This window comes from Callospermophilus lateralis, chromosome X, assembly GCF_048772815.1.
Source record: "Callospermophilus lateralis isolate mCalLat2 chromosome X, mCalLat2.hap1, whole genome shotgun sequence".
Classification (NCBI taxonomy): Eukaryota; Metazoa; Chordata; class Mammalia; order Rodentia; family Sciuridae; genus Callospermophilus; species Callospermophilus lateralis.
Genome location: NC_135325.1, coordinates 62,136,163 through 62,162,065, shown reverse-complemented (window position 1 = coordinate 62,162,065; position 25,903 = coordinate 62,136,163).

Below are 25,903 nucleotides of genomic sequence, written 5' to 3'. Positions count from 1 at the left end.
ATACATAGTATACTGTACTTTGGACAATAATGATCATCACATTCCAACATTATTAATTACCCCATGCCCCCTCCCTCTCCCTCCCACCCCTCTGCCCTATCTAGAGTTCATCTAATCTTCCCATGCTCCCTCTCCATATATGAATCAGCCTCCTTATATTAAAAAAAAAATTCGGCATTTGCATTTTGGGGGATTGACTAACTTCACTTAGAATTATCTTCTCTAACTCCATCCATTTACTTGCAAATGCCATGATTTTATTGTCTTTTAATGCTGAATAATATTATATTCTGTATATATGCCACATTTTTTAATCCATTCATCTATTGAAGGGCATCTAGCTTGGCTCCACAGTTTAGATATTTCAAATTGTGCTGCTAAAAACATTGATGTGGCTGTGTCCCTGTAGTATGCTGTTTTTAAGCCCTTTGGGTATAGACCGAGAAGAGGGATAGCTTGGTCAAATGGTGGTTCCATTCCCAATTTTCCAAGAAATATTCATATTGTTTTCCATATTGACTGAACCAATTTTCAGTCCCACTAGCAGTGTATGAGTGTACCTTTTTCCTACATCCTCACCAACACTTATTGTTGTTTGTTTTCATAATAGCTGCCATTCTGACTGGTGTGAAATGAAATCTTAGAGTGGTTTTGATTTGCATTTCTCTAATTGCTATTGATGATGAACATTTTTTTTTATATATTTGTTGATTGATTATACATCATCTTCTGAGAAGTGTCTCTTCAGGTCCTTGGCCCATTTATTGATTAGGTTATTTGGTGTTTTGGTGTCCAGCTTTTTTAGTTCTTTATATACCCTAGTGATTAGCGCTCTATTTGATGTGTGAGGGGTAAAGATTTGCTCCAAAAATGTAGGCTCTCCATTCACCTCACAGATTGTTTCTTTTGCTGAGAAGAAACTTTTTAGTTTGAGTTCATCCCATTTATTGATTCTTGATTTTAACTCTTGTGCCACAGGAGTCTTATTAAGAAAGTTGGGTCCTGACACCACATGATGGAGATTACGGCCTACTTTTTCTCCTATTAGATGCAGGGTCTCTGGTTTTATTCTTAGGTCCTTCATCCATTTTGAGTTGAGTTTTGTGCATGGTGAGAGATAGGGGTTTAATTTCATTTTGTTGCATATGGATTTCCAGTTTTCCTAACACCATTTGTTGAACGGGCTATCTTTTCTCCAATGCATGTTCTTGGCACCTTTGTTTAATATAACATAATTATAGTTTTGTGGGTTAGTCTCTGTGTCCTCTATTCTGCACCATTGGTCTATGGTCTGTTTTGGTGCCAATACCTGATGATTTTGTTACTATTGCTCTGTAGTATAGTTTAAGGTCTGGTATAGTGATGCAATCTGCTTTACTCTTCCTGCTAAGGATTGCTTTAGCTATTCTGGGTCTATAACAGGAACATATCTCAACATCATAAAGGCTATCTATGCTAAGCCCCAGGCCAATATCATTCAAAATGGAGGAAAAATTGAAGTCCTTCCCTCTAAAAATTGGAATAAGACAGGGATGCCCTATTTCCCCATTTCTATTAATATAGTTCTTGAAACACTGGCTAGAGCATTTAGACAGACAAAAGAAATTAAAGGGATTACACATAGGAAAAGAAGAACTCAAACTGGCACTATTTACTGATGATATGATTCTATACCTGAAAGACCCTAAAAGCTCCACCAGAAAACTTCTAGAACTAGTGAATAAATTCAGCAAAGCAGCAGGATCAACAATCAACCACCCTAAATCAAAGGCATTTCTGTATATCATTGACAAATCCTCAGAAAGGGAAATGAGAAAAAATACCTCATTCTCAATAGCCTTAAAAAAATACTTGTGAATCAACTTAATGAAAGAGGTGAAAGATCTATATAATGAAAATTACAGAACCCTAAAGAAAGAAATCAAAGAAAAACCTTAAAAGATGGAAAGATCTATCTTGCTCTTGGATAGACAGAATTAATATTATCAAAATGACCATACTTCCAAAAGCACTATACAGATTTAATGCAATTCCAATAAAAATTCCAATGACATTCCTCATGGAAATAGAAAGAGCAATCATGAAATTCATCTGTGTCATTGTTTTTACCAATATTTTTCTTCTTTATTTTATTTATCTCTACTCCTATATTTATAATTTATTTCTTTGATTTCAGTTTATTTATTTATTTTTTCAGTTGTAGATGGACACAATACCTTTATTTTTGTTCATTTATTTTTATGTGATGCTGAGGATTGAACCCAGAGCCTTACACATCTGTGGCTTAGTGTTCTATCGCTAAGCCACAACCCCAGCCCTTTGGTTTAGTTTTTATTCTTTAAAATATTTTTAGCATATGAATGTAGGTTTTTCAATTGAGATATTTTTTCTCTTCTATGTAAGTGTTGAATGCTAAAAATTTCCCTCTAACAATGCTCTGCATACTTTGTTTTGATCTGTTGTGATTTTAAAATTTTCCTCAATTAAATGTTTATTTATCTTTTGTTTTCTTATTTTATCTGTTGATGATTTGAGTGTGTAATTTAATAAGCACATTTTAATTTATCAGTTTGCCTTTTTTACTCCATTGTAATTAGAAAAAAAATGTTTGATTTCAATCTCATTTTTTTTGTACCAGGTAACCCAGGGGCACTTAATCATTGAGACACCTATACCAGACAATTTTTACATTTTTATTTAGAGACAGGTCCTTGCTGAGTTTCTTAATGTCTTGCTAAGTTGCTGAGGCTGGCTTAGAACTCAGCATCCTCCTGCCTCTGCCTCCCAAACCACTGGCATTACAGGTGTGTGCTACCATGTCCAGCTTTTAAGATTTCTTATGTGGTTACACATGTTGAGTATACTGGACAATATTACATTTTTACTTGAAAGAAATTTGTTTTAATCTTTCTAATATTTCTTTTTGTTGATATTTTCAATTAGTACATTTTTTACTATGTCCTTTAGTTTTTTTATTTTATTCTTTACTTCAATTATTTAAGAGTTGTTTTAAATTATTTGTCTTATAAGTCCAAACCATGAGTTGATTTTTTTAGTATATATTTAAAGTGACTTTTTCTTACTATATTTTTATTGGTGCATTATACTTGTAGATAAGGATGAGATTTATTGTTACATAGTAGTTCATACACACAATTTAACTATATAATTTTTAAGACTGGTTTCTGGATTTACTTTGGTTTTTTAATTCTTTTTAGTCATAGACAACAAGAGGATACTCCTTGACGTAATCACAAAAGGATAAAACAACCCCTTCCAATTCAGTCTGAATCACTCTGCTTCTTCATCTCTACTGATTTCTCTTCAATTTGTTTAGTTTATTTTTTTTTCTCTAAAATCAGTTTCCTTTATTGGGACATATTTTCCTGTTTCTCTGTATGAATTTTGATATTCAGTTTAAGCCTGGCACCATGCTGAAGCAACTCTTTACTAATTTGTTATATATGTTCTGTGCTTTGGCATTATTCCAAGGTGAGAACAGTCTCCTAGTTACTTTCTGAACTTGTGTCTTGACTGGTCTTATAAGAGTCGTTTTTTGTTTTTTTGTTTTGTTTTGTTTTTCAAATACCTGGTATAGGTAGATAATTTTTTTAAATTGTTGATGACCTTTCATTTATTTCTATGTGGTGCTAAGAATTGAAATCAGTGCCTTATGGCCTTATGTATGCTAGGCAAACGCTTCACTACTGAGCCACAACTCCAACCCTAGGTAGATGATTTTGAATGTCTTCATTTTTCCAAAGATTTTCACTACATTGCTCCCATTGTTTTATGTCTCCAAAATTTTTTCTCACCTGGGGCATTTTAGGTCTTTAGTTTTCCTGCTTTCTTCATACACAATATCTATTATCCTTCCACTTTAGTTCTGAGCGTAATATCTATCTACAATAACAATCACAAATTATTCTGCAAACTCAAATCCACCATTAAATTTGCCTATATAGTTTTGAGTTAGTCTATGTAATTTTAACTCCAGTTGCTTCTTCTGGGGTAGCATACTAGGGATTGAACTCAGGGGCACTCGATCACCAGGCCATAGGACCACATCCCCAGCCCTATTTTGTATTTTATTCAGAGACACATTAATTTGCTTGATTTTAGAAATAATTTCAGAAGAGGTAAATTAAGTCAATGTTTACAAGTAATCATTAGAAATAAGTTCTGCTGTGCTATTGCATTGCATTGTGACTACATATAACAATAATATACTGTGTATTTCAAAAAAGCTAAAAGAAATTTGAATGGTTGCATTAAAACCAAACATTTACTCCCATATGTCTGAGGACATAGACATGATTATAGTGATTTGGATATTTTACAAAGTGTATGTGTATCAAAACACAACTTGTTACCCCAAAATATACATTTTTATGTCCACCAAAATTTTGTATTTGTTGAATAAAATATTTTACAATTAATACCAATGCTCTTATGAAAAAATTTAGAATTTTAACTTCAGATATCACAAATAATTCTCTCCCACTTCAGCTCTTCTCAATGACCTCCTCTAGCTACCAAATAAACAGAAGTAGGGATTCTTTTAGTTTAAGGTCATGGCTGTGACTCAGCATAAGTCTCCAATAGGAAAGGAAATGACACTGACAGTAAAAACTGTGATTGAGGGAAATATTAAAAATATGAACTTGGAACTTGAGCCAAGTACAAACTATGCACTTGGCACTCCCATCTATGAGCCTCATAGATGGGGGCAGAAGATTTTACATAGAGGCAGAGGGTCAAAATTATAGGTGAGAACTACAGGGTAAGAGCAAGCACAGATGGGAATATATTCTCCTTTTTATCATTTCTAATATTTATAAGTATAACTAATATATAAAACTGGTATATTTATATAAGTGTTTGAATAAATAAATAATAAGCACATACCATTATTTGTATTTTTGGTTTTACTCTTTATAATAATTTATAATTTTATAAATTACATGTTCACCTTACAACTAACTCTGAAAAGGAAGCAAAATTGGGATTATTATCCTCATTTTCCAAGTAAGTATCACCTCAATTTTTTTTCCTTTTATATTTGATTCACAACAGGGATACCCCAAGTAAGCAGATACTACAAAATGAACACCTTAATCATATGTTAAATGTCCAGGAAAAAATATCTAGCAGTTACAGGTTGAAATTGTAAATCTATGACTAAGTTATAATTAATGTTACATTAGTTAAAATATGTTAATTTTATATTGCAGAGTCTTAATATGTTTTTCTCATTCCTATTCTTAAAATCTATGGGTCTCTTAAAAGATCTCTGAATTTTCGAGCTGCCTCTTTGATTACAATAGCTGCTATGAATTTGACAAGTTATCAAGTCCCCCTGCAGCACACTGCCTGTCAAAGATCTGATGGTCAATTGCTTCACATATTGCAATCAGAATTCGTAGTTCATAGTTTGAAGAATTCCAAAAGAAATCTGTCAGTGAAGAAATGAAGGAAGAGTAGCCTGAAGCTTTTGGAGCATGTTGATTTAATTACAATGACATGCTCACATCTTTCAGACTTTCATATTTTTTTCTTTAAATCAATTTTACTTCAACTCTGGGGACATTTATAGGATAATACAGAATAACATCTCTACGGGTATGCAGATTTCTTGTCTAAGAAATGTTATTTTTGGTTTTGTTGTTTGCTAAAGATTGAATGTTACATTTCAAATTTTCTGAATGCTACATCAGGTCACATATTGCAATATAACTATAAAGTATATAACTGGCAAAATCTATAAGAACAATAATTATATATATATTAGCAACATTCAATTAAGGAGCCCTGAAAGCCTCTGAGTGTCTTTTTGGCCACAGGGTATTTGAGAGTATCTGAAAGATATGCCTGACTTCAGTGGTTTACTTAAAGTTACAAATACACTTTTACCTCCTATTGATTAAGATTAAAAAGTGCTAGCTTCATGTAAATAGCAGTGGAGAAAACTAAATATAATGTTGTAGATATTTGTCAAGTATAAGCAAAACTCCAGTCTAGACTTTGATAATATAAGATAATGCTTCTCAATATTTAATGTGCATACAAATTACCTCAAGACCTTTTTAAAATTCAGATTCTAATTTTTTAAGGCCTGTAGAGAATCTAAGTTCAGCATTTTTAACAAGTTTCCAAGTGCTGCTAAAGCTTCTGGTCAAAATTTTGTGTAACACAATTCAAGGAAACAGATCTGAATAACAAATAGCTCAGTGTATAATAGCAAACAAAAACAAGGATGCTTGTTTATTCCTTATGTTTCTATGCCATATCTCTATGACCTACAGTTCTGAGTTCAGAAATTTGTCTCTAATAAAAGCCCCTTCTGTCAAAACTAAGTCTCATCATGGAGAATATGAAAATATTTTAAAAACAAGACAAGTGTCATTTATTAAGTGCCATTTCTATGCTGCTCAGCACTGTATTAGCTTCTTTAATACTTAATCATATGCCATATGTACTATTACCATTTTGAAATGGGGAAGCCAAATTTTGTGTTAATTCATCAATATTTTCAGATGACAGCTATTCATTACTGTAAGGAAGATGTAAATGTAATTCCAAAGCCTTTTGCTTTTAATCTCTGTTTTAGTCAATGACCTATTGTTTAGATAGTCATTTGAAAGAATATTGTAAAAGTTGGCAATGCTTTTTAATGTGACACCTACCTCCATGATATTTCCAGGATTTTTCAATATTGACATGAATTTCATTTATTTGACCAGAGTTTTCCTTACTTTTATGATATGCTTAACATCTCCATAATTTAAGCCATCATGGCACTCCACTTATGGCATTATTTTTTGTTATTGTTCTGAAGAGTAACTATGTCTTATAAAGAAATTATTTTATATAATTATGTGCCATTATCTTATTGTTAAAATAAAATCAAACAATATTACAGGCCACAGAGAAAAGAACTATAAAATCAAATAAATTATTATTTCTAAGTTAATTATTGTGTTGCCTAAGATAATTTTACATTACACTATGATATACTTGCCACAAGTTTAATATTTTGACCTAGAGGAGTAAATTCTGAGGAACATCTTATGCCAACACCTCAATACCCTGCGCAAGAGGTCAAGAAGCCTCTTTTGCTGGGCCTCTCCTCTCTCTCTCTCTCTCTCTCTCTCTCTCTCACACACACACACACACACACACACACACACACACATTTAAAAATAAATAAAGAAATAAATAGGTTAATTAATTAATTAATACAAGTTTTGTTAGACACAAAATGTATTTGTCACTCAGGATCTTGGTCTCAGGCTTAACAGCAACATCTGTAAATGCACACATTTGATTTTTTCTCTAAATTTCTTGCCCTTTATTCTCAAAACAAAGGCCTTTATCTCCAAATGCAGAGAAGATTTGTGGGTTGTGCATCTGCTAAATTTACACATTGCCAGGGAGCATAGGAAGACTAAAGCAGAGAAAGCATGAAATAGAAAAAAATATTTCATCTTACCAAGCCCTCTTGTTAAATAACATAAATGCAAGAGATCCTCATATAAACAATGTTTATTCATATTACTAACTGCAAATGTACATGGTATTTGGGGATGATTTTTTAAATATTATACTACTCATAAATTTGCATATGCATGTACATACTGTAGATAAAACATATAACGTGTGCTACCAATTATTTTATTGGCAAATACATGGACATTGGTCAAATTTTGTATATTTTATTTTTATATAATATTTAATAAGTATAAAACAAGTTTCTAAAAAATAAATAAATAAATTAGTGTATTGTCTTAAGATTATATTTTATTTTGGTAAGAACATTTGACATATCTAACCTCTTATGTCTAGATCTTATTCAACTTGCTTGACTAAAACTTTAACTGTGTTGATTAATACTTCATTTTCCTTTTCATCCAGTCACTGGAAACTACCACTTCACTTTTTGATTCAATGAAATTGACTATTTTAGTTAACTCATATAAGTCATGAACTATCCTTATATGAATGGCTTATTTTTCTTAGCACAATGTCCTTGAAGTTCATCCATGTTGTCACATGGTACATGATTTTCTCTTTTTGAGACTGAATAGCATTCCATTGTACTTATATTGCATAATTGTTAAATCTAATCATCTGATGATGGACATTTGATTTTGTCCATATCTTGTCTATGGATACCACTTGGGCATGCTAATTTCATATATATAAATATACTTTGGAAGTTGGATTCCTGGAACGTATTTGGTTTTCACACATTTGATTTTTTTCTCTAAATTTTATTATTATTTCTTTTTAAAATCTTCATTAGGTTTTCCATAATATTGTATCAGTTTAATTCTCACCCACATTGAATAGTGGCAATGGGTCATAGTTACCAGTCAGCCAAACAATCACAGGGATATATAATCAAAACTTTACAGTATACAGCATTGTTAAGCTATGATGTTCAGTATGTGCATTGAATGCATTTACAATTTATAGTATTTGCAATTTATGGTATGTTTATTAGAATCATAAGATGAGGTGCATCTTTATTTCTGGAAGAATGTAAAATCATTTTTAAAATTCTTGTATTTTTTAAATTAGTTATACATGTCAGTAGAATGCATTTATTCACTTAGATATATTATACAAAGATGGGATATAATTTTTCATTTTTCTGAGTGTACATGTTAGAATCACATTGCTCGTGCAATCACATATGTACATAAAGTAATGATGTCTGCTTCATTCTACAATCCTTCCTCTCCCCACAACTGCTCCCCTCTCCTCCCTTCACTTCCCTCTACCTAATCTAAGGTTAAAATTCTTCTGCAGTGCCCTGTCCCCCTTATTGTGAATTAGTATCTGCATATTAGAAAAAAACATTTGGTCTTTGGTTTTTTGGGTTTGGGCTTATTTCACTTTGCATGATATTCTTCAACTCCATTCATTTATTGGCAAATATCATAATTTCATTCTTCTTTAAAGCTGAGTAATATTTCATTGAATATATATGCCATGTTTTCATTATCCATTCATCTATTGAAGGACACCTAGGTTGGTTCCACAATTTAGCTATTGTGAATTGAGCTGCTATAAACATTAACATGGCTGCATTACTGTACTATGCTGATTTTAAGTCCTTTGGGTATAAAACTGAGGAGTGGGATAACTGGGTCAAATGGTGGTTCCACTGCAAGTTTTCTGAGGAATCTCCATACTGCTTCCCACACAGTTTGTACCAATTTACAGTCCCATCAGCAATGTATGAGTGTACCTTTTTCCTCACATACTCACCAACGTTTATTGATGCCTGAATTATTGATGATTGCCATTCTAACTGGAGTGAGATGAAATCTTAATGCAGTTTTTTTATTGGTTATTCAAAACATTACAAAGATTGCAGAATCACATCGGTTACACATCCACATTTTTACATAATACCATAATAGTAACTGTTGTATTCTGCTACCTTTCCTATCCTCTACTATCCCCCCTCCCCTCCCCTCCCATCTTCTCTCTCTACCCCATCTATTGTAATTAATTTCTCTCCTTATTTTTTTCCTATTCCCCTCACAAACTCTTATATGTAATTTTGTATAACAATGAGGGTCTCCTTCCATTTCCATGCAATTTCCCTTTTCTCTTTAATGCAGTTTTGATTTACATTTCTCTAATTGCCAGAGATGTTGAACATTTTTCCATATATTTGTTGATCAATTGTTTTTCTTCTTCTGTGAAGTGTCTGTTCATTTCCTTAGCCCATTTATTGATTGGGTTATTTGTTTTTTCAGTGTTAAATTCTTTGAGTTCTATAGCCTAGAGATTAATGCTTCATTTAGTTGCATGTGGTAAAGATTTTTTCCAATATGTAGGCTCTCTCCTCACATTATTGATCATTTACTTTGCTGAGAATATGTTTTTTAATTTGAGTCCAACCCATTTATTGGTTCTTGATTTTATTTCCTACATATTAAGGATCTTGTTAAGGAAGTCAGATCCTAGGCTGACATGATGAAAATTTGGGCCTACTTTTTCTTCTGTTAGGCACAGGGTCTCTGTTTTAGGGCCTAAGTCTTGGATCCATTTTGAGTTGATTTTTGTGAAGGGTGAGAGATAGAGGTTTAATTTCATTTTACTAAATATGAATTTCCAGTTTTGCCGGAACCATTTCTTGAATAGGCTATCTTTTCTCCAGTGAAAGTTTTTGGTATCTTTATCTAGTATGAGATAACTGTATGTATGTGGATTTGTCTGTGTGTCCTCTATTCTGTACCATAGGTCTAAAAGTCTATTTTGGTGCCAGTACCATACTGTTTTTGTTACTATAGCTCTGTAGTATAGTTTAAGATCTGGTATTGTAATGCCTCCTGCTTCACTCTTCTTACTAAGGATAGCCTTACCTATTCTGGGTCTCTTATTTTTCCAAATAAATTTCATGATTGCTTTTTCTATTTCTAATAAGAATGTCATTGGGGTTTTAATAGGAATTGCATAAAGCTCTATAACACTTTTGGTAGTAGGGCCACTTTGACAATATTAATTTGGCCTATACAGAAGACAATATTAATTTGGCCTATACAGGATCATGGGAGATCTTTCTATCTTCTGAGATTTTCTTCAATTTCTTTCTCTAGTGTTCTGCATTTTTCATTGTAGAGGTCTTTCACCTCTTTTGAGAGACTGATTCCCAGGTATTTTTTTTTTATTTTAGGCTATTGTGAATGGTGTAGTTTTTCTAATTTCTCTTTCAGTAGATTCATCGCTGATGTATAGAAATGCATTTGATTTATGGGTGTTGATTATATATCCTGCTACTTTGCTAAATTCGTTTATTAGTTCTAGAAGTTTTCTGGTGGAATTTTTTGGATCTTCTAGATATAGAATTATGTCATAAGCAAATAGTGATAGTTTGAGTTCTTCTTTACTTATTTGTATTCCTTTAATTTCTTTTTTCTGTCTAATTGCTCTGGCTAGAGTTTCAAAGGTGATGGTGAATATAAGTGGTGGGAAAGAACATCCTTGCCTTATTACAGTTTTTACAGGTAATGCTTTCAATTTTCTCCATTTAGAATGATGCTGGTCTTGGGTTTAGCAGATATAGCTTTTACAATGTTGAGATGTAGTCCTATTATCCCTAGGTTGTCTAGTGATTTGAATATGTTGGTGTGTTGTATTTTATCAAATGATTTTTCTACATCTATTTAGATGATCATATGATTCTTATTTTTAAGTCTATTAATATGATGAATTATGTTTATTGATTCCTGTATGTTGAACCAACACAGCATCCCTGGTATAAACCCATTTGATTGTAGTGTACTATCTTTTTAATACGTTTTTGTATGCAATTTGCCAGAATTTTATTATAAGTTTTGCATGTATGTTCATTAGGGATATTGGTCTGAAGTTTTCTTTCTCTAATGTGTCCTTGTCTGCTTTTGGTATCAGGGTGATATTAGCCTCGTAGAATGAGTTTGGAAGGGTTTCCTCCTTTTCTATTTTATGTAATAATTTGTGAAGTATTGATGTTAATTCTTCTTTGAAAGTCTTGTAGAACTCAGCTGAGAATTCGTCTGGTCCTGGTCATTTCTTGATTGGTAGGCTTTTTATGGAGTGTTATATTTCATTTCTTGAAAGTGATCTGTTTAAATTGTGTGTGACCTCCTCATGTAGTTTGGATATTTCATATGTCTCTAGAAATTTATTGAGGACTTCAATATTTTATGTTTCACTGGAGTATATATTTTCAAAATAGTTTCTAATTATCTTCTGTGTTTTAGACATATCTATTGTGATATTTCCTTCTTCATCTTGTGTTTTAGTAATTTGAGTTTTCTCTCTTTTCCTCTTTGTTAGCATGGCTTAGGGGTTATCTATTTTATTTATTTTTTTCAAAGAACCAACTTTTTGTTTTGTCAATTATTTCAATTGTTTATTTTGTTTCAATTTCATTGATTTCAGATCTGATTTTAATTATTTCCTCTCTTCTACTGCTTTTGGTGTTGACTTGTTCTTCTTTTTCTAGGGCTTTGAGATGTAGTGTTAGGTCATTTATTTGTTGACCTTTTATTCTTTTAATAAATGTGCTCAGTGCAATAAATTTTCCTCTTAGTACTGCCTTCATAATGTCTCATAGATTTCGATATGTTGCATCAGTGTTCTCATTTACCTCTAAGAATTTTTTTATTTTATCCTTGATTTTTTCTACTATCCATTCATCATTCAAGTGTGTATTATTTAGACTCCATTCATTAAAGTAGCTTTTTAAAACTTTATTGTTGATTTCTAATTTTATAACATTGTGATCCGTTAGAATGAAGGGTTTTATCTCTTGGGTTTCTTTTATTTATTTATTTATTTATTTTTGGTATTTGTATTTACCAAGAGTTGCTTTGTGGCATAATATATGGTCTATTTTAGAGAAGGAGCCTTGTGCTGCTGAGGAGAATATATATTTGCTTGGTGGTGGACAAAATATTCTATATATGTCTGTTAAGTCTAAATTATTGATTTCATTATTTAGTTCTATAGTTTCTTTCTTTAGTTTTCTGTTTGAAAGATCTGTCCACTAGTAAGTGAGGTGTGTCAAAGTCACCCTGTATTACTGTGTTGTGGTCTATTTGATTCTTGAAATTGAGAAGGGTTTGTGATGTATATAGATGCTCCATTGTTTGAGGCATAAATGTTTACATTTGTTATGTCCTGTTGAAGTATAAAATGTCCTTCTTTGTCTCTTCTGATTAACTTTGGCTTGAAGTCTACTTTATCTGTGATAAGGATAGAAACCCTTGCTTGTTTATGCAATCCATATGAGTGATATGTTTTATTCGCATCCTTTCACCTTCAGTCTGTGTATGTCTTTGCCCATAAGGTAAGTCTCTTGAAGACAGTATATTGTTGGGTCTTGCTTTTTAATCCAATCTGCCACTCTATGTCCTTTGATTGATGTGTTTAGGCCATTAACATTCAAGGTTATTATTGAGATATGATTTGTATTGCCTGTTATTTTGACTTATTTGTGGTTTTTAATTTGACTTAGTTTCTCCTATGGTAGAATATTCCTTTAGTGTAGATCCTCCCTTTGATGGTTTTTACTTCTTTTTTTTTTTACTTCATCCTCATGGAATATTTTATTGAGAATATTCTGTAGTATAGGCTTTCTAGTTGTGAATTCTTTTATTTTTTTTCATCATGGAAGGCTTTAATTTCATCTTCAATTCTGAAAATTAATTTTGCTAGATATAAAATTCTTGGTTGGCATTGATTTTCTTGCAGAGCTTGAAATATATTATTCTAGGACCTCCTAACTTTAAGGGACTGGGTTAAGAAATCCACTGAGATCTGAATTGGTTTCCCTCTATACATAATTTGATTTTTTTCTCTCATGACATTTAGGATTTAATCTTTATTCTGCATGTTATTCATTCTCATTATAATGTGTCTTGGTTTGGGTCTTCTCTAATTGTGTTCATTCAGCATCCTGTAAGCCTCTTATATTTGATTTTCCATTCCATTCTTTAGGTTTGGAAAATTTTCTACTATTATATTATTGAAAAGATTGTGCATTCACTTGATTTGTATCTCTGCTCATTCATTTATTCTGATAACTCTTAAATTTGGTCTTTTCCTGTTATCCCATAATTCTTGGATGTTCTATTTATGAATTTTTATCATCTTCACTGCATGGTCAATACTATCTTCAAGATGATATATTTAGTCTTCATTGTATGAGGTTCTGTCTTCCAAGTAGTCTAGTCTTTTGGTGATTCTTTCTATTGAATCTATAACTTTGTTTATTGATTTCTTCATTTTGAGGATTTCTGCTTGTTTTTATTTTTTCACAATCTCTAACTCTTTATTGAAGTGATCTTTCACTTCCTGTAATTTTTATTTGATTTCACGCCTTATACTATCCTTTTATTCCCAGATCAATTAAGCTATGTACATTCTGAACTCCTATTTAGACTTTTTTTTTATCATGCCTTCAGTGGCTTCTGTCGTTGGAGGAAATTGATTTGTTTGGGATATTTTATTTCTTTGTTTTATCATGTTGTTTATGTGTTGTACCATCTAGCAGTATGGAACTAAGACATCACAAATTTTACCCTGCAGACTTATAGTCCCTGAAGGTTTCCAGCACCTCACCTTTAATGCTGTGACCAATATCAACAGCACACAGTATAAACAATATATAGCCTTAAACCTAACAGCTTCCACTAAGGTGTCCACAGCTTTCTTGCATAAAACCAAAATGTTGAGTTCAATAATTATCTGTAATATAAACAGAAAATTTGCTAAAACAATTTACAATTTCAAATGGTGGATGAGAGAACAGAAGTAACATAGTATGCCATGTTCAAGGGAGGAAGAGAGAAGGTAGAAACAAAATTCACCCAGAAGAGTGGAAAAAAAGCCAGCAGAGATTCATGGTTGGTTGGAGAAAAGCTGGAAAAAGAATCCAAGAAAACAGACAAGTGATAGGAAGAATGCAAACAAAGAGAAAAAATTAAAGATATAAAAATAAAATAAAAATGCAAAATACCATCCATATATCACTGTCCCCCATACACTGATGCATAAAAAACACCCTGATCCAAATATGGTAGAGATGTTGATGAATAGAAAAATAAAATAAAATAAATCTCAATGGAAAGTCAACTGTCTCCATCAGCACTCAAAAGTTTCTCAGCCCTATCTCTGACATCTCATAGAATCACCAGTCCCAGATCTATGCTTACAGACCCAGGCCCTATCCCACCAATCTTGGCTTCAGATATCTCAGGCTCAGCCATGCTGCAGTCCCAAGTTCTCAATGCTGCTCCTACTTGCAGAGAGACCACCATGGATACAATCATGCAAAGGAACAGCCCTGAGATGCAGCAGCAAGACAGTGGCCAACAGCACTCCTAGCAGGAAGAACCCAGATGCCTCCAAACCCACAGGCATCCCCAAACTGTACCTACAGGTAATGGTTGGAGTCCCCAGACAGATGCTGTTATATTGTAAACCTTCTGGCACCCTGGTCCCAGGCATTAGTCAGCACTCCGAGATGGGTGCAGTCACATGCAACCAAACCTGGAGTGTCCCCTGTAGAAGTACTCTGGGCAGTGGTATCAGCAGTAGTCGCAGTGGTTGGTGGCAGTAGGTCAGTAGCAGCAATACTGAAATAGTGTCTGAAGTGGCAGCTGTGGGGGTAGTGTCACCAAGGCAATCTCTGGGGAGCAGCAGCAATATGCATCTGGGGTAGCAATGTCTGTGGTGACAGCAGCAGGTGGCTGCAGCTGCATGGGCAGCAGTACTCAGAAAGAAGACCTCCAGGTGAACTCGGGGTGACAGCAGCAGTATCACAGGCAGGGTGATGGTAGTAGTGGTGCAGGCAGCAGCTGATTGGAAAGGAGATCTCCAGGTGTCATCAGCAGTGACCTCAGAGGTAGCACTGGAGGTGGCAGTGCCCAGAGAAAAGACCTCTGGGCACAGAGCAGTATGTGCAGCAGCTGCATTTTCAGAAGCAGCCACTGAGGCAGTGGTGCCTGCATTGGCCAAAATCAAAATGTTATACAAGATACTTTATGAATTATGCTTTAGTTTATTTTTGTTACTCACCAGGACATGGCCAGTCTATCAATGAAACACAGAAATGTGCAGTAATAATTGAATCTAATTATATTTGATTTTGTGTTAACTCTCAGTCATATAAAAATATGATATTATACATAGCTATAGTTTGAATCTGGAGTATCTTCCAAAAACCCATGTGTTAAAATCTGGGTCTCAACTCCATGGAACTACTGGAAGTTGGTGAAAATTTTAAGAAATATACCATAGTGGGAGAATCCATGTCATTGGTAGGGCATCCTCTAAATTATAGGATTTTATAGGGAATTATAAGATCCTGGTCTGTTCCTCTTTGTTTTTTTTTCCACTGATGTGTTGAGCAGTATGTACCAACATGTACTTCCCAAAATGATGTGCTAACCTGGAAGAGCCCTGAAGCAATGAGAAAATCAGTCGTGGGCTAAATCTTCCAAAAGTATGATCCAAAATATGTCTTTCATTCTAGTAATTTGATTTTTTCAGGTATTTTTGAGTATTTTATTGATTTCTTTCATTATATGTAACATTAGGATACATTTTTTCATAATCACAAAAACCATTGAATATAATTTGCTCTAATTCAGTTCTTAGGACTTCCCTTTCCCTCCTCCCCCTGCTCCCTTCCATCTAGTGTACTGATCTTTCTTAAAGTTATTTATACATTATTTAAATTAGTATTGAATGGATATACTTGATGCTGGAATTGAATGTGATATTTTCATTTATGTACATATGAGAGTCTGGTCAGATTCATTCCACTGTTCGTCCCCAATCCCATCCCTCTTTCTTCCCACTCAATCACCTTTATCTGCTCTATTGATTCTTACTCTGTTTTTATAAAATTTCCTCTCCTTCTCTCTCTCTCTCTCTCTCTCTCTCTCTCTCTCTCTCTCTCTCTTTTTCTCCCAACTCTGCATTTTCATTAGCTTCTGAAAATCAGAGAAAAAGTTCAACCGTTTTTTTTTTTTTAAGGTTGCCTTATTTCACTTAGCATGATAGGCTAGAAATCTATCCATTTACTTGCAAATGTCATAAAGTTATTCATTTTATTGCTGAGTAATATTTTATATTAGAAGGGCTGAGAGGAGAATAACTAGACCAGGATAAGAAAGAGATTTGAAGAAGTTCCTGTTCCCTTCAATGCTAGAGAATCCTAGAGCTTTTACTGCTGCAGTCATAACATTTTTATTTTTAATTGTTTTCTTTCAGTTCACTCTTTTTAAAAGCCTTTTATTTTCAGAGTAGGCCTGGGTCCATCCCACCACCAGCAGAGACCTGCTGGAGCTCAGGCTCTGGCACAGGACCGCCTCCCCCAGCCAGCAGAGCTCAGTCCCAGCCCAGATCCACCTAAACAGACCTGAACAGAACCCAGGCCCAGGGTAGGCCAAGGTCCATCCTACCACCAGCAGACACCCACCAGAGCTCAGGCTCCAGTACAAGACTGCCTCCGCTGACCTGTGCAGGACTCAGGACCAGGGTAGGTGTGAGTCTTCCATACCACCACACCTGGGAGCCCAGGACTAACCCACCTCCATTTGGGACACTGCAGACATTGCCATGGCCTTCCCCAGGCAGTCAAATCTACTTATCAACAATGCGCAGGGCCTACAAGAAGCTTCATCTCCAAGCCTTCATTCTAAAAACAATGTAAGGCCCACCCTTTCAGCCCCATCTTTGAAAGACATTGCACCCATCTTGGAGCACCTCCACTACTATCTTGAGATACCTTCACTATTGCTGCCACCTCCTTTTGTTGCAGTAGCATAAATCAAGGGACACCTGCACTGTTTGGAAGCCCAACATCAAGGTGAGGTACAAATAATCTGTGCAGGTACTACAAGATTATAGGGTAGAAACTGTAATATCTTAGATCCACACTACAAAAAAAGGAAGACACATATACAACATAAAAAGGGAGGAAAGTGCTCCAAACAAACCAGAATACTACAATAATAGAACCCATGGGCAGTAAAGTTGATGAAACGTGAGAGAAGGAGTTCAGAAGGTTCACAATTAAAATTATATGTGAATTAAATAATGACCTTAATGAGCAAAGACAAGCAAAAATTGTTTACACCAATGAAGTGATAAGAGAGCAAATACAGGTAGCAAAAGATTACTTTAAGAAACAGAGGCTGTGAAAAAAAAGCAATCAGAAATCCTTGAAATGAAGGAAACAATAAACAAACAAACAAACAAAAACATCAATAGAAAGCATCACCAACAGCCTAGAGCACATGGAAGACAGAATGTCAAATAATGAAAACAAAGTACACAATCTGGAAAAAAAAGTTTGCCACACAGCAAAGATAATAAGAAACAATGAAGAGAACATCCAAGAATTATGGGATAGCATGAAAGGACCAAATAAAAGAGTTATTAGGAGAGAGGAAGGCACAGAGTTTCAAGCCAAAGGAATGCACAATATTTTTAATGATATAATATCAGGAAATTTCCCAAGCAGAAAGAGTGATTTGGAAACTCAAATACAAGAGGCTTAAAGGACACCAAATGTACAAAATTACAAAATATGTACACCCAGGCACATTATAAGGAAAATTCTTAGCATACATAATAATGATAGAATCTTAAAGGCTGCAAGAGAGCGGAATCAGATTAGATATAAGGGGAGACCAACTCATATCTAGCAGAATTTTCAAAGCCAGGAGATAATGGAAGAATGCATATACCAAGCTCTGAAAGAAAATAGATGTCAACCAAGAATCTTATATCCAGCAAAATAAATCTTTATATTTGATGATAAAATAAAACCCTTTGATGATAAACAAAAGTTAAAAGAATTTACAAGTAGAAAGCTGGCACTATAGAACATCCTCAGCAAAATATTTCATGAAGAAGAAGTGAAAAGCAATGATTAAAATCATCAAAGGGAGGCAATACACTGAGAGAAAAACTAATCAAATGAGAAACCAAGTCAAATTAAATACAAAAAAATAAACAAAAATGTTTGGGAATAAAAATCATGAATTAATAATAACCTTGAATGTAAATGCCCTAAACTCACCAATCAAAAGACATAGACTAGCAGATTGGATAAAAAAAAAGACCCAACAATATGCTGCCTTCAAGAGACTCATCTCAGAGTAAAAGCCATCCACAGACTGAAGGTGAAAGGTTGGAAAAAAAATATACCACTCACATGTACTGCAGAAACAAGCAGGGGTATCCACCCTCATATTAAATAAAGTAGACCTCGAGCTAAAGTTAATCAAAATGGTTAAATGACACTACATACTGCAAAGTGAACCATACATCAACAAAATATAACAATTATAAACATACATACCCCAAACAATGGAGCATCTACATTCATCAAACTCTTCTCAAGTTCAAGAGTCAAAAATAATACAACACAATAATTTTAGGTGACTTTAACACACATTTTTCACCACTGGATAAATATTCCAAACAAAAGGTGAAGAAAGAAATTATAGAACTCAATAATACAATCAATAACTTAGAGTTCACTGACATATATAGACTATTTCATTCTTCAATGAGAGAATACACATTTTTCTCATACACAAATGGATTCTTCTCTAAAATAGACCATATAATATGCCACAAAGCAACTCTTAGCTAATACAAAAAAGTAGAGATACTACCCTGCATTCTATCAGATTATAATGGAATGAAACTAGAAAAAAAAATGATAAAATAAAAGATAAAAGTTACTCTAAAACCTGTAAACATTAAATAACATGCTACTGAATGAGCAATGGGTTGCAAAAGACATCATCAATGAGGAGATTTAAAAATTCTTAGAGGTAAAAGAAAACACTGATACAACATATTGAAATCTCTGAGACACTATGAAGGCAATACTAAGAGGAAAGTTCATTGCACTGAGTTAATTCCTTAAAAGAAGAAAAACTCAACAAATAAATAACCTAACATTATATTGAAAAGTCCTAGAAAAAAAGAACAAAACAAAACCAAATTGAGAAAACAGAAAATAATTAAAATAAGAGCTGAAATCAAGGAAACTGAAACAAAAGAAACAATTGAAAAAATTGACAAATCAAAAAGTTGGTTCTTTGAATAAATAAATAAAATTTACAAACCCTTTGCCATGCTAACAAAGAGAAGGAGAAAGAAAACTCAGATTGCTAACATAAGTGATCAAAAAGGAAATATCACAACAGACACTACAGAAATACAGAAGATAATTAGAAATTATATTGAAAACTTGTACTCCAATAAAATAGAAAATATTGAAGGCAAAAAAAAATTAGAGCCATATTACTTGTCCAAATTGAATCAGGATGATGTACACAATTTAAATAGTGTACATCAATTTAGATCAATTTCAAGCGATGGAATAGAAGATATCATCAGAAGTCTACCAACAAAGAAAAGCACAGTTCCCGATGGATTCACATCTGAGTTCTAAAAGAAGTCCTTTAATACAGAACTAATACCAATACACATCTAATTATTTTGTGAAATAGGAAAACAGGGAGCACTTCCAAACTTATTCTATGAGGTCAGTATCTCCCAGGTAAAAATACATCAAAGAAAGAAAACTTCAGACCAATATCTCTAATGAACATAGATGCAAAAACTCCCAATAAAATTCTGGCAAATTGAATACAACAACATATCAAAAAGATAGTGCACCACCATCAAGTGGGGTTCATCCCAGGGATTCAAGGTTGGTTCAACATAAGGAAATCAATAAATATAATTCATCACATTAATAGACTTAAAGATAAGAAATATATGATCATCTCAATATATGCAGAAAAAGCATTTGACAAAATACAGCAACACTTCATGTTTAAAACCCTAGAAACACTAAGGATAACAGGAACATATCTCAACACTGGAAAAGCCATCTATGCTAAACCCCAAGCCAACATTATTCTAAGTGGAGAAAAATTTAAATCATTCCTTCTAAAATCTTGAATTATACAGGGATTCCCAATTTCACCAATTCTATTTAACACAGTTTTTGAAACACTGGCTAGAGCAATTAGACAGATGAATGAAATTAAAGGCATATGGATAGGAACAAGAGAACTCAAATTAACACTACTTGCAGATGATATGATTTTATACCTAGAAGACCCCAAAAAATTCCACCAAAAACTTCCAGAACTAATAATTGAATTCAGCAAAGTAGCAAGATATAAAATCAACACATGTAAATCAAAGACATTTCTGTACATCAGAGATAAATCCTCTGAAAGGGAATCTAGGAAAACTACCCCATGTTTTTATAGCCTCAAAAAAATAAAATACTTGGGAATCAACTTAAAAAAAAGAGGTGAAAGTCCTCTACAGTGAAAACTACAGAATACTAAAGAAAGAAATTAAATAAGACCTTAGCAAATGGGAAGATCTACCTTGTTTTGGGACAGGCAGAATTAATATCGTCAAGGGGCTGGAGTTGTGGCTCAATGGGAGAGAGCTTGCCTCACATGTGTGAGGCACTGGGTTCAATTCTCAGCACCTCATATAAATTAATGAATAAAATAAAGGTCTGTCAACAGTAAAAAATATTGTCAAAATGACCATACTACCAAAAGAAATATAAAGATTCAATGCAATTCCAGTCAAAATCCCAATGACATTCCTCATAGAAATAGAAAATGCAGTCATGAAATTCCTCTGGAAAAATAGACTCAGAATAGCTAAAGCAATTCTTAGCAAGAAGAGTGAAGCAGGTGGCATCAGTATACCATACCTTAAACTATACTACAGAGTAGTCTTAACAAAAACAGCATGCTATTGGCACCAAAACATGGTAGACCAATGGTACAGAATAGAGGACACAGATAAATCTCACCTAACTACAATTATATTAGACAAAGGCATCAAAAACATACATTGGAAAAAAAGATAGCCTCTTCAACAAATAGTGCTGGGAAAACTGAAATCTACATGCAAAAAAATGAAATTAAACCACTCTGTCACCATGCACAAAACTCAACTCAAAGTGGATCAAGGACCTAGGAATTAAACCAGAGACCCTGAGCCTATTAGAAGAAAAAGTAGCCCCAAATCTTCATCTAGTCAGAATAGGCCCCAACTTCTTTAATAAGATTTCTATAGGACAAGAGTTAAAATCAGGAATCAATAAATAGGATGAATTCAAACTAAAAAGCTTCTTCTCAGCAAAAGAAACAATGAGTGAGGTGAAAAGAGAGTCTTCAGGTTGGGTGAAATTTTTACCACATGCACACCAGATAAAGCAGTAATTTCTAGGATATATAAAGAACTAAAAAATTTTAACACCAAAAAATAAAAATAACCCAATCAATAAATGAGACAAAGAACTGAATATACACTTCTCAGAAGATGATATAAAATAAATCAACAAATATATAAAAATATGATTAGCATCTCTAGTAATTAGAGAAATGCAAATCAAAACTACTCTAAGATTTTATTCACTCCAGTCAGAATAGAAGCTATTAAGAATCAAACAACAATAAGTGTTGATGAGGATGTGGGGGAAAAAGGCACACTCATACATTGCTAATGGGACTTCAAATTGATGCAGCCAATAAGGAAAGCAGTATGGAGAATCCTTGGAAAACTGGAAATAGAAACATCATTTGACCCAGCTATTCCACTCCTTGATCTATACCCAAAGGAATTAAAAGCAGCATACTAAAGGGACAGAGCCACATCAATGTTTATGGGAGCACAATTCACAATAGCTAAACTGTGGAACCAACCTAGATGCCCTTCAATAGATGAATGGATAAAAAATGTGGCACATATACACAATGGAATATTATTCAGCATCAAAAGAGAATAAAATCATGGCACTGGAAGGTAAATGGATGGAGTTGGACAATATAATGCTAAGTGAAGTTAGTGAATCCCAAAATATCAAATGCCAAATGTTTTCTCTCATATAACAATGCTGACTCATAATGGGGTTGGGGGTGGAGCATGGGTGGATTAGATAAACTCTAGATATAGCAAAGGGGAGGGAAGGGAATGGAGGGGGCAAGGGAGTATGAAAGACTGTAGAATGAGATTGAAATAATTACTCTAGTTACATGTATAAAGACAAAAATGGTGTGACTCTACTTTGTGTACAACCAGAGAAATGAAAAATTGTGCTCTATATATGTAATATGAATTGTAATGCATTCTGCTGTGTACATAACAAATTAGAATAAAAAACTTTTTATTTTGAGATAATTTTTATTTGCTTGAAATCATAGGAATATTCCCCATCCACTTTTTCTCAGTTGTAAAATCTTGTGTTATTATACTACAATGAAGAAATTGGCATTTGCTTATCAACTTCATTCAGATTTAACCAGCTTTACAAGTAGACATTTTTGTTCATATGTTTGTGAGTGCTCAGGCATATGAATGCTTAATTCTATGTGAATTTATTACATGTTTAGTTTGTATGACATTGCCATTGTGAAGATCAATAAAGATCCATATAGTAAAATATTCAGCCATTGAAGAATTAAATGTTAACCCATATTATATTATGTATGACCATGGAAAACATTGTACTAAGTAAAGAAAGTTAGACAAAAAAGGCCATATGTTATGCAACACTAATTATAGAACATATCCAAAGTAAGTACATAAATAAGATGCAAATTTTAACAGGAAGTAGTATGTATATGAATTATAAGAAATGACTTCTAATATGTATGTAGTTATTTTGTGTAGATATGAAAATATTCTAAAACTGTTTGAGGTTAAGGATAGAGAATTCTGCTAATGTACCACTAAGTTGTGTTCTTTAAATTGATGAAATTTATGTTATACAATTTATATTAAAAATTAAAGATACATATTTCATCACAAGAATCCCTTATATAAAACTTTTGATAGCCACAGATATCACCATCCTGTACCTCCACAAATGTAAGTAGCAAACACTAGTCTTTTTTCCATTTCTATAATTTTTTATTATTTCAAAACTGCCATAATCACAGAATTATACAATATGAAAGATTTTTTTAATTGGAAATCATTTGAGATCCATAAAAGTGTCATTATTTTATTCCTATTTGTTGGTGAGCAATATTCCATGGTATAGTTATGCCACAATGTTCATTATACCTGCTAAAAAATAGTTAAGTTTCTTATAGATTTTGAACATCACAAATAATGGTAATATAAAAATTCATAAGCAAGTTATTATTTAAATGAATTTTAATTTTTCTTGGTTAATTTCCCCCAAATGAATGAAACTTCTGTACTTATGCTTAGCATATCTTCAATTTTGGAAAATACTGTCAGGTTGTGTTTCAGAAGAGTTGTAATATTTTTTTTCAGTAATATGTATCCTACAATTTCTTACCAAGCTCACCAGCATTTAATCACTATTTCTTATTTTGGCCATTCTGATCTCATTGTGTATTGATTTTACTGTGGCTTTAATTATTATTTTCCATTCTGTTAATTATGTGACACATAATTTTATCTGGTTCTATGCCATTTATATATCCTTTCAATAAAACTTCTATCCATTCCTATCACCCATTTTTTTTTAAAAAATTGTTATTTGTTTTTCTTATTGTTGAATTTGGGATATTTTGCATATTCCAGTTAATGTTATTTGTCACTAAGATATGTAGATTCCAATTATTTTCTTCTAGTCTGTACCTCCTCTCATTCTCTTCACATGGGATTTCTCACATAATAAAATTCCACATTTGATGAAATCTACATTTTTTCCTTTTTATGGATCATGCTTTTGTTGTCAAGTATGACATGCCTTAGCATTAGATCTATGGATTATGTTTCTCATTATTTTCTTTTTACTTTTACAGACCACCCTCATTGGAGACATACGTGCAGAGTATATTGGAAACAAATAAAGCTAAAGATCCTTAAAGAAAGGAAGGAAAAATCACAGGCCTAAAATTTTGGAATATGAGATGATCAAAAACTAGCTTCAGGAAGAATTCTAAGTTTCCATTCCAATAATTAAATGTTTAAAACTGAAAGTGATTTCTCATTCTTCTCACAAAGCACATTGTTTTCAGATGTTGCCTTATTTATTTTTCTGCTTCATTCAGGCTTATTTTCCAGAATTATCAGACAATTTTAGAAAGTTTCAAATTATTTAAAACTCCCCACTATCCTAGAGACTAGTCAGCTACTCAGAGCAATTAATTATTAATGTAGTCAGAAACTCCATTTTTGTTTGCAGAAATTCACCTTAAAAACTCCACAGATTGAAGGTCATACCTTCTTTTAATTAGTCTCAAATGGTTTGAAAATAAACTAGTTTTGTAGGCTCCCATGTTGGAACCAACCTGGAAAAGAAGTCTGGAATCCAATAGTGGTTACCTCCTTAATCGTTACCTTGGGCAGTAATACTTCAATAGCACACATCAGATTAATTAATTCATTCCCTTCCATTACACCATAATTAAATTTTCCAAGTTTGACCACCATGTTTCATTCACATGAGTGTTGGTTATGCTAAATTCTAGGCCAAAAATTGATGCTGGGAAATATATTCTTCTTTTGGATTTACCTCTGATCAGCCACTTCATAATAAAAATATCACTTTACTTACTTTTACCTATGACTTCAGTATATTCAAATGGAAGTTTTGGAATTATGAAATAGCTAGTGATATAATTGGTGAACAGTTGTGGTTTAAAACGACATATTCTGATAATTGTTATTTTTACCAAAAACCAAAAATCAATTTTCCTTCAAAAATTAAAAAAATAACTTATTTCAAAATCAAAATGAACCAAAATACACTACTGTCATGTATATGTAAAAAAGAACAAATTTAAAAAGTCATCATATTCAAAAGTAAGTTTCAGCAGAATGTTAAACATGCAATCTATCATGGATTACCATTCATTAGAAGATATTTTAAATATTAAAAGATGACTTTCATTTAATATCAAGGACTCTGGATACATAAAAAATAACATATGCACTTGACTAGATGTTTTTTCTTTTTGGAGATTACCTTTCAAAATACATTTTATTTTAGTACAGTAAAAAATTAATTACAAATAGATAAATAAAAATAGAAGTATAAATGGGATAATAAAAATAACTTCTTCTTTTATTTCTGTTTATAATTTTCTTCTTTTTTGTTTTGTTTTTTACAGTTAGTGGAGTTCAAATCCAGGGCCTCATACATCCTAGTCTAGTTTTATGTCCCTGAGCTATATCCCTACCTAAATTTAAATAAAAAGTGTTAACTTCTCTTGGAATTGAAATATCTAGAATATGATTTATTTTAGTGGAGTAAATCACAAAACTCTCTGAACTGGAAAGAAATGTTGTAAAAACCTTCAATTACATTTGATTTTGTGGTACATGTTTGAAGTATTTTGGTAGC